Source organism: Sinocyclocheilus grahami, unplaced genomic scaffold (genome assembly GCF_001515645.1).
Source record: "Sinocyclocheilus grahami isolate Dianchi unplaced genomic scaffold, SAMN03320097.WGS_v1.1 scaffold808.1, whole genome shotgun sequence".
Taxonomy (NCBI): Eukaryota; Metazoa; Chordata; class Actinopteri; order Cypriniformes; family Cyprinidae; genus Sinocyclocheilus; species Sinocyclocheilus grahami.
Window position 1 is genome coordinate 211,750 of NW_015505987.1, and position 9,038 is coordinate 220,787.

Sequence of the window (9,038 nt, forward strand, 5' to 3'; positions counted from 1 at the left end):
AAAAGATATATAAAATTACAAATATATATATATATATATATATATATATATATATATATAGTACACACATATACATGTATGTATATATATATATATATATATACATGTATGCATACATATACATATATATATATATATATATATATATATATATATATATATATATATATACATACACATAAATAATATTTGTATATAATTATTATTAGTAGTATTATTTAATAATAAATATAATTTTTCCCAAATTGTGCAGCCCTACATTTAGGTCTGGTGTCAAATTCGATGCAAATTCTATTTCTATTTTTTTTATTTATTTATTTTTTTTTTTGCACTGTTTTTTTTTCTGCCATACTGATTTTGAATAAATGTTTTCCAGGCTGGTTCATTATCATGCTATAAAATATTTCAGATAAACATAAGAGATGGCTTATATGAGATGGCTCATAAAAGGAAACTAAAACTAGTTATTTGCTTAACATGTTTGTCCGTCGGTGAGAATAAGCTGCAATATGAACCAGACTTTTCACTTCAACTTCAAGTCAATATTTCTCAGCCGGTCTGTTGATTTCCTTTAGTAGCTTGTCTTGTCACCTGTTTTTTAAGACATCACTGCCACACTTTATGTTTCTTTTCAATTTGTAACAAGACTCTCTGAATCATGATGACTGGAAGTTAAATCAAGTGGTCATAACAGCTGATGAGACCCTCAAGAAAACTTGGCAACAACACAAGCTAAACTGCAAGTGAAAGACAAGAAGAACTATGCATTAATTTATCTGAGGATCCAAGGCTATATCCAGCTAGTGCACGTCAGATGACTGCGTAAATGTGTCAGAAACAAATTAAAAGGCTACAATCTCTCAATTAAACAGACAACTCGCCCCAAAGTGAAGGATTTGTCTCTATATTGCTTGGCAAAAGCCAGCTGGTATGTTTACAGCTGCAAAATGAATTGCCTTGAACCATTATTTGTTCAATGGGCATGTAAAGCTGGTGTCTATTTAAAAATGTTCAGATAAGCTGTGTTTAAACACCGGAAGCAGGTTGAAAAGCATTTCAAATGGCTCTTTCACTGGGACAAGGTTATTCCCATTCACATCACACAGAATGAGGGAGAGAGATGAAATATACAGAAAGCTCAGATACAAATTTCATCTTCTGACATTTAATGCAGGACCCCTGATTACAATGAGAACAATGAATCACCACATAATCAGTTAGAAATCCCACACACTGACCTAGTGTCAGCATGCAATTTAATGCAATATAGAGCAGCCAAAAATGTTTAATATGACAGCCATTTAATATAATGTTATAGGCTGTGCAATGATACATTGAGTAGTTTCATTATTGCATTCGACTATATTATTAAGTTTCTGTCGCATTAAAAGCTTGGCTACTTGCAAATCTCAGAAGCACATAACAGTAAATCAGCTGAAATTAAAATGTAACTAAAGCAAGACTGAACTTCATACTGTGAAAACACTCTGCAAACCAGCCAGACATCGCCTTTAGAAAACACGCTAGTGCAGCTTGTTTACCAGTAAGCTAAAACCGTACTTAAGAGACCCCATTACTTCAGTGAGAGCATTTTCACAATGGTGAACATGACCTGGTCTCCACTTACAATCATTAAGAATCCCTCTGATGCCATATACAGTGTTGCAGAACAGCAGCAGGCTTTTGTTTACCTGTCTCTTCACAGCTTAGGCTTCAGCGCTCTGTATCTGTTGCCGGGGCTTTAGAGTGTCTAGCTGTCTCGTATGGTTGGGAGGGTAAAATGCCAGCGGTGTAGTGGTGTCTTGTATCAGTGTCAAGGCACTGAGAGAACTGACCCCTGAAAAGAGCTGCTAGAGCTTGCTAAGACTGTGAAGTAATAACCCTTCTGCATGAGTTATTAGTCAAACCTTAAAGGGGTCATATGATGTTGCTAAAAAGAACATTATTTTGTGTATTTGGTGTAATGAAATGTGTTTATGCGGATTAAAGTTAAAAAAACACATTATTTTCCACATACTGTACATTATTTTTTCTCCTTTATGCCCCACCTTTCTGAAATGCGTCGATTTTTACAAAGCTCATCGGTCTGAAAAGCGAGGTGTAGCACGGATCAGCTCCAGGCATGACGAAGCGGATATCGTCCTCTTTTGGAAGGACAAACAAAGTAGTTTCGCTTTCACAACGAAACACACGGCGGGCTAGAGTGAGCGGTGGCCGGCGGGCTTGAGTGAGCGGAGGCCGGCAGCTAGAGTGAGCGGTGGCAGACAGGCTTGAGAACGGCGCTGCCAGCAGATTCGACGAAGGAGTGGCCGGTGGGCTTGCGGCAACCACATGTGACGACCCCGGGCTGGACTCCGCTTCGTCCACGGTGAAAGCCGATCCGGCAATCCACAGCGCGAAGTTAATGTATTTCCTCAGCGACCAGCACGGATCAGCTCCAGGCATGACAAAGCGGATATCGTCCTCTTTTGGAAGGCCAAACAAAGTAGTTTCGCTTTCACAACGAAACACACAGCGCCTTCACGACATGGCGGCAGCGACAATACTACAGCGAGAATAAAAGTATTTTCTTTCTTTGCGTGAACATTTGGGCGGCGTCATGCAAATCTTCCCACATCGTGACGTAGACATGTGGGGGCGTGTTAGAACGAGCCATTTTAGGTAGGCGTGGTTGATGCTTAACTTTTATAAAGAATATCTCTTTGGATTTGAGACTTTAGTCTTTGCAACTTTACAGATCTTCTTTATGCACCAAGAGCTTGTAACACTCCAAAGAGAAAGGAAAAATGTTAATCGCATCATATGACCCCTTTAATGCTTGGAACATACACTAGTACCAAAAGTTCAAAAGTTTAGGGTCTGTAAGATTTTTAAATGCTTTTTTTTTTCCAAGTCTCTTATGCTCACCAAGGTTGCATTTATTTGATAAAGTAAAAACTATAATTTTGTAAAATATTATTAAAGTTTAAAATAACTGTTTTCTATTTTAACATGTTAAAATGTAATTTATTTCTGTAATGACAAAGCTGAATTCACAGCAGCCATTCTGCCGTCTCACATTATCCTTATTACTATTATTACTCTTGAAAACAGTTTTTTGTGGAAACCATGATTTTTTCAGAATTCTTTGATGAATAAATGTTCAAAAGAACAGCATTTATTTAAAACAGAAATCTTTTGGAACATTATAAACATTGCTGTCACTTTGGACCAATTTAATGCATTCTTGCGAAATAAAAAGAACTAATTTCATTAAAAGAAAAAATAAAAGAAAAATTACTGACCCCAAACTTCTGCACAATAATCTACTTGTATACTAGAGTTTCCTACAGAATACAAAAATGCAAGGATTTCATACTAACTGAGCTCTAATGATACTGAATTTCCATCATGCAAAGAGTGCAAAATAATAAAAATAAAAGTGACAAGAAACATTTTTAAATGGCAAATGTGTTAAAACATTTCTTGTTATTATCTTTATTTCTGGGAATTTTGTTGAAATGTTGCTACAAAGAAAAACAGCCGTGTTACGCCCCATGGTTCAAAAAGAAGGTAACAAAAACGGGGACACACAAGAAAGTGCGAATAACATACAAAATTTATTAACAAAATAGAACTATACAGAAAGAAACAATGTAACATGAAGCAGTCAGGAATCAGTGGTATAAAGTTAAATGAATGCATGAAAGTGTAATGGTCTCTAGTAATGTTGGATGTATAAAGTAAAACAACGTTAAACAGAAACCAAACGAAACCAAGTCCAAAATGCAGGTCGCTTCTTGCCAGTTGTCATTCTACTTTTTAAAAGACAAGACAGGAAACCAACAGCAGGTGTCCTCGATGAACCCATCAGAGAACAATAAGTTGGAAGGCGGAGCAATACCACAATTCAACCCAGGGATGACGCACATAACGCATGGGTCATCACAAGTCGTATATTTCAGTCCATTTATTCTAGACAGTCTTGTTCATCTGACAACTTAAATGCCTTTAACAACCTAATGACAAGCATTGCCACATAAAAAACAATGAATAATACAACACATGCATCTGCATGTTGAATGCTCAATTGCAATGTTTGGCAATGGTTTGCAGTATTGTGATGGCTTGCTCTCAGTGTTTTCCAAAAATGGGTTTCCTAAAGCACATGACTGCAATTGTATGCCAAAACAGTGGTCAATTCAGCAGCAATTCATTGACATACACATAAATATATATATATGGCAACATTTATATGCATGGTTTTATGTATGAGGTCACTGGCTGTACTGCACCCATTAATTACAAATTTGTTAGCAGAAAAAGAATTCTCTCTCCCTTGCTAGTATAGTTAGTATAGCTAAACTGCACAGTATTAGGATCTGTTGAATGCATTTTGGCAGACATAACCTCAGTATTTAACTGCAATACCAGTTGAATTCCTGACAGCCTGACAAAATGTGTACGAAACAAAGTCAACAAAAAATGTTCTATGCAGATGGACAGTAAATACCAACAAAAGCAGTTAAAAGTACCTGCAAATTGACTAGGGAAGTGTCAGACTTGTTTCATTGGTACATAAAATATATTAATACTGTACATAAGATGAATTGTAATAGAATGCTGGGATGCAGCCAAACTTTTCCTCTAGAGACTTGCCAGCAGTGTAATAAGAATAGAGCATGGAATCTAATGAAAATGTAACTAAAATATCTAGGCTAGCTGCAGGAGTAGAATTAAAGTATGCCAAGCTATGCCATCTCTCTTGTAATAGGAGCTGAGAGCCAGCAACATTTTTTTACACTTTTGTTTTTTAAAGGAAAGTGTCTCGTACCTTGTCATTTTGTCTAAACTGTTCATCATAGCCATAAACCATTCAGTGCCAGCTGTTGCATACCAACTGTTTTATCCCTCAAGAGCAAATTCTCACCAACAGATTGCTCATTAATCTGTCATTGGAAAGGTAATGAAAATTTTGCTGTCAGCACTGTATATACAATAACAGCCGAGTGGGAATTGGCTCTATGAAATGGGACGCCACATTTAGTATCTTACTTCTACAACGGTCTCAGACACCAACAGCCTAGCAGGTCACGTGTTTCCTGAAATTGAGTTTCAACTCAGGGAAAGGACACAGAAGAGCTACTTAAGTAGTGCTGGTAAGGCAGGAGAATTGTGAGTGCAACTCAAGTCTATGACCTTGCGTCTAGGGTTGGGTGACATCGCTAAAAATATCACAACATGTCTCCAAAATGTTTCCAAAACATTTGTGAAAGAAAGGGTCGTTCTGAGGAGCTCAGCGAAAAATTCAGTACATTCAAGTGTGGCACTGTGATAGGATGGCACTTTTGCAATAAGTCAGTTTGTGAAATTTCATTCCTGCAAGATATTCCAAGTTCAACAGTAAGAAGTATTATTGGAACATGGAAGCATTTAGGAATAGCAACAACTTGGAAGACCATGTAAAGTCACAGAGTGGGGTCACCAAGTGCTGAGGTGCATAGTGTGTGAGGCCCTGTTTGATGCGTTTGGGTTGATCGGATCAAAAGTATATGAGGGAGACACTGTCCGTCTCTTCTGTCCACTTTCAAATGCCTCTGTCCTGATTTCTTTGAGAGGAGCGTCTATGGGCGGGTCTCTCTGTTTTCGTCAGAATACCAATGTTGTGTGCATAAATGTTAATACGCACTAATCTTACTAATATTACATCAGATTTATGCTGCTTATGGTGTTAGTGAAGAAAGATGCTGCAGAAAGTGGTGTTCATGTATATGTATGGGCTTTTTCAGCTATTTTGATCCAGTGGACAAAATAAGCTCACACAACGTTCATATGCTCACAAAATGCGACGACAGAAAAAGACGAGGAAAGCTGCTTTCATTTTTGCAATGATAGACAGAATGCTGAATGCTGTGGGTTAGTGCTAGTCAGGACTGGTTGATAAACATTGTGCTCAGTACGTTTACTGATGACCAATGGCTGGAACATTTTTCAAAATTTTTCAAAATAAACTTTCTGCTTCAGCCCAGCAAAGCTTAAATCTCGTCTGACTAGCACACTTCCCAACAACAAGTCCCTTATTATGTGTTCGGTAAGCGGTCTTTAGTGTCTGTTTGAATGCATTTGACCACATGAGCGTCCACACTACGAGAGCAATCCGAACTGACTACCTCTGGAAGGGGTCAAAAGTGGACAAGCTCAAAGCATTTTACACCCCGTTTTAGGGATGTAACGATTAACCGCGAGCCGGTTGAAAATCGATTGAAATATGTGACGATTCAAATCGGTTGAGATGCTAAACAAATCACGATTAAATTAGGGGTAGGAGTTTATATGAATGTATGTCTGAGGGGAACTTACTGTCTTTTGATGGTATTTTTTCTTTTCATCTTGCTTCTGTATAATGCATATTAAAGTTCATAAGTGCAGCGCTGCTTTGTTTACAGCGGAAACCAAAGAAACGCTTTAAGCGCCACCTGCTGGCAGAGAGTGAATCTGCGTCTCATTCAGCTCGTCTGCTGTTTCTGTTTCATGCAGATATTTTTTATGCACAGTTTCACAAAACTGAAGTCAAACCATTGTTTTTGCTTCAAATTTTGAAATTGTACAATGTAATTTAGATTAAAACTGCTCATGTTGCATGTATGCAGCATCTTTGTTTGGATCATGATTAAAATGCAGTGGTTGCTTCTAATTTTAAATGGAAAGAGCACAGACAAAGCCTTAGTTTGTTTATATGAAGAGATTTCTTTTATTTGTGTTACTTATTTATTTGATTTGGGGCTTGTTTTAAAATTTCAATTTAGTTTTGTTATTTACATTTACATTATATTTAAATTGTGTTATTTAGCAAACGCTTTTATCCAAAGCAACTGAGGACAACAGAAGCAATCAAAACCAACAAAAGAGCAATAATTTACAAGTGCTATATTAGTATATTAATATAGCGTTAAGTCTATATTTCAATTTCACAAAGAACCGTACAGTATTTTGTCCAAGCAATAATAAAAGGACACATTTAATTTATAATTTGTCTTAAATCTCATTTTGTAAAAAAAAAGTGAATTCGAATTGAATCGTGAAATCAAAATCGTGAATCGAATCGAATCGTGAGTTGAGTGAATCGTTACATCCCTACCCCGTTTACACCTGTATTTAGCATCATCCACTTGTGATCAGATCGACCAAAACACATCTTAAAACCAGGGGTAAAAAGGTTCCATAGCTAAAGAGTTCCAAACTCCCACTGGGCACAAAAACTGTGCGGTGGGGGTTTCATGGAATGGGTTTCCCTTGCCGAGCAGCTACATGCAAGCCCCATCACCAAGTACAATGCCAAGCTTCAGATGGAATGATGTAAAGCACGCCACCACTGGACTCTGGAGCAGTGGAAACATGTTCTGTTAAGTGACGAATCACACTTCTCCGATTGGCAGTCTGATGGCGTAGCAGATGGAGTAATTTAAAGGGGTCATATGATGCGATTTCAATTTTTCCTTTCTCTTTGGAGTGTTACAAGCTCTTGGTGCATAAAGAAGATCTGTAAAGTTTCAAAGACTAAAGTCTCAAATCCAAAGAGATATTCTTTATAAAAGTTAAGAGTCAACCATGTCAACCTAAAATGGCTCGTTCTAACACGCCCCCACATGTCTACATCACGATGTGGGAAGATTTGCATAACACCGCCTAAATGTTCACGCAAAGAAAGAAGGTGTAACTTTTATTCTCACTGTAGTATTGTTGCTGCCGCCATGTCGTGAAGGCGCTGTGTGTTTCGTTGTGAAAGCAAAACTACTTTGTTTGGCCTTCCAAAAGAGGACGATATGGCTTCGTCATGCCTGGAGCTGATCTGTGCTGGTCGCTGAGAAAGTTCATCAACTTCGAGCTATGGATCGCCGGATCGGCTTTCACCGTGGACGAAGCGGAGTCCAGCCCGGGGTCGTCACATTTGGTTGCTGCAAGCCCACCGGACGCTCCTTCGTCGAATCCGCCGGCCGCGCCGTTCTCAAGCCCCCCATCCTCTGCTCACTCAGCCTTCCGGCCGTTCCTCACTCTAGCCCCCGGCCTCTGCTCACCCTAGGCTGCCGCCACTCACTCTAGCCCGCCGTGTGTGAAGCTGTGTTTCATTGTGAAAGCGAAACTACTTTGTTTGGCCTTCCAAAAGAGGACGCAACTATAAATCAGTGGTTAAGTTCTATTTACAACACTGTTCCAGAACACTTCAAACCAAATATTCAGATGTGTGCTGCACATTTTATAGAAGACTGTTTCCTGATCCTGGGAGAGTAGACTACAATGCCGGCTGTTCTGACTCACAGACTGTAAGTACGTTTTTTATATTTAAAGAATTTGCCACTGATGATTCAAATGCGAGTTTTTGGCAGTGTAGAGTAGGGCTTGTTGTGTCATTTCTCCGATCACAAATGCAGACATGGTTTTATGTTTACGCGGCGCGATGCAAAAAGACAGTAAAAGTCATTATAATCCGTAATTATGTCACCACTGGATGCAACAAATGCCTCGTTTATAATGGGTTTTCATGTTTTTGTCTCGTCGCTCCGGCCGGACAGGGCATCACAGTATGGTAAGGGGCGTAACATTTCCATCACACGCTTGAGGTATTCGGCCAATCACAACGCACTGGATAGCTGGCCCATCACAACACACCTCGCTTTTCAGACCGATGAGCTTTGTAAAAATCGACATGTTTCAGAAAGGCGGGGCATAGAGGAGAAACAATAATGTACAGTATGTGGAAAATAATGTTTTTTTAACCTTAAACCGCATAAACATATTTCATTACACCAAATACACCAAATAATGTTCTTTTTAGCAACATCATATGACCCCTTTAAAAAGGTGATTTTTTTGCCCCTCCTTGAAAAAGACATGATATGAAGAGAACAGCAATTGTAACAATATATACAAAGTGTTTACTGCAAAATCAACACGACTCTTTCAACAATTCAGATAACTAATTTGAATGTTTATGTCCTTAAATTTTGGGTAAAAAAAAAAGATGAGTGATGTTTGTTTGTTTGTTTGTTTGTTTGTTTGTT

At 38.2% G+C, this 9,038-nt stretch overlaps 1 protein-coding gene across 6 annotated transcripts in view; it reads right to left on the minus strand.

The window, feature by feature from the left end:
* Nucleotides 1-9,038, minus strand: part of LOC107562125 (pleckstrin homology domain-containing family A member 7-like) — a 101,831-nt gene that overhangs the window by 44,078 nt on the left and 48,715 nt on the right. Inside the window, exon 1 of one of the 6 annotated variants that reach the window (XM_016246698.1) lies at nt 1,692-1,913. The exons of the other annotated variants lie outside the window; for them this stretch is intronic. The gene's annotated coding sequence lies outside the window, so the exon portion shown is untranslated. Of the gene's footprint in view, nt 1-1,691; nt 1,914-9,038 lie in introns of those variants that run through there. 6 annotated transcript variants of the gene reach the window in all.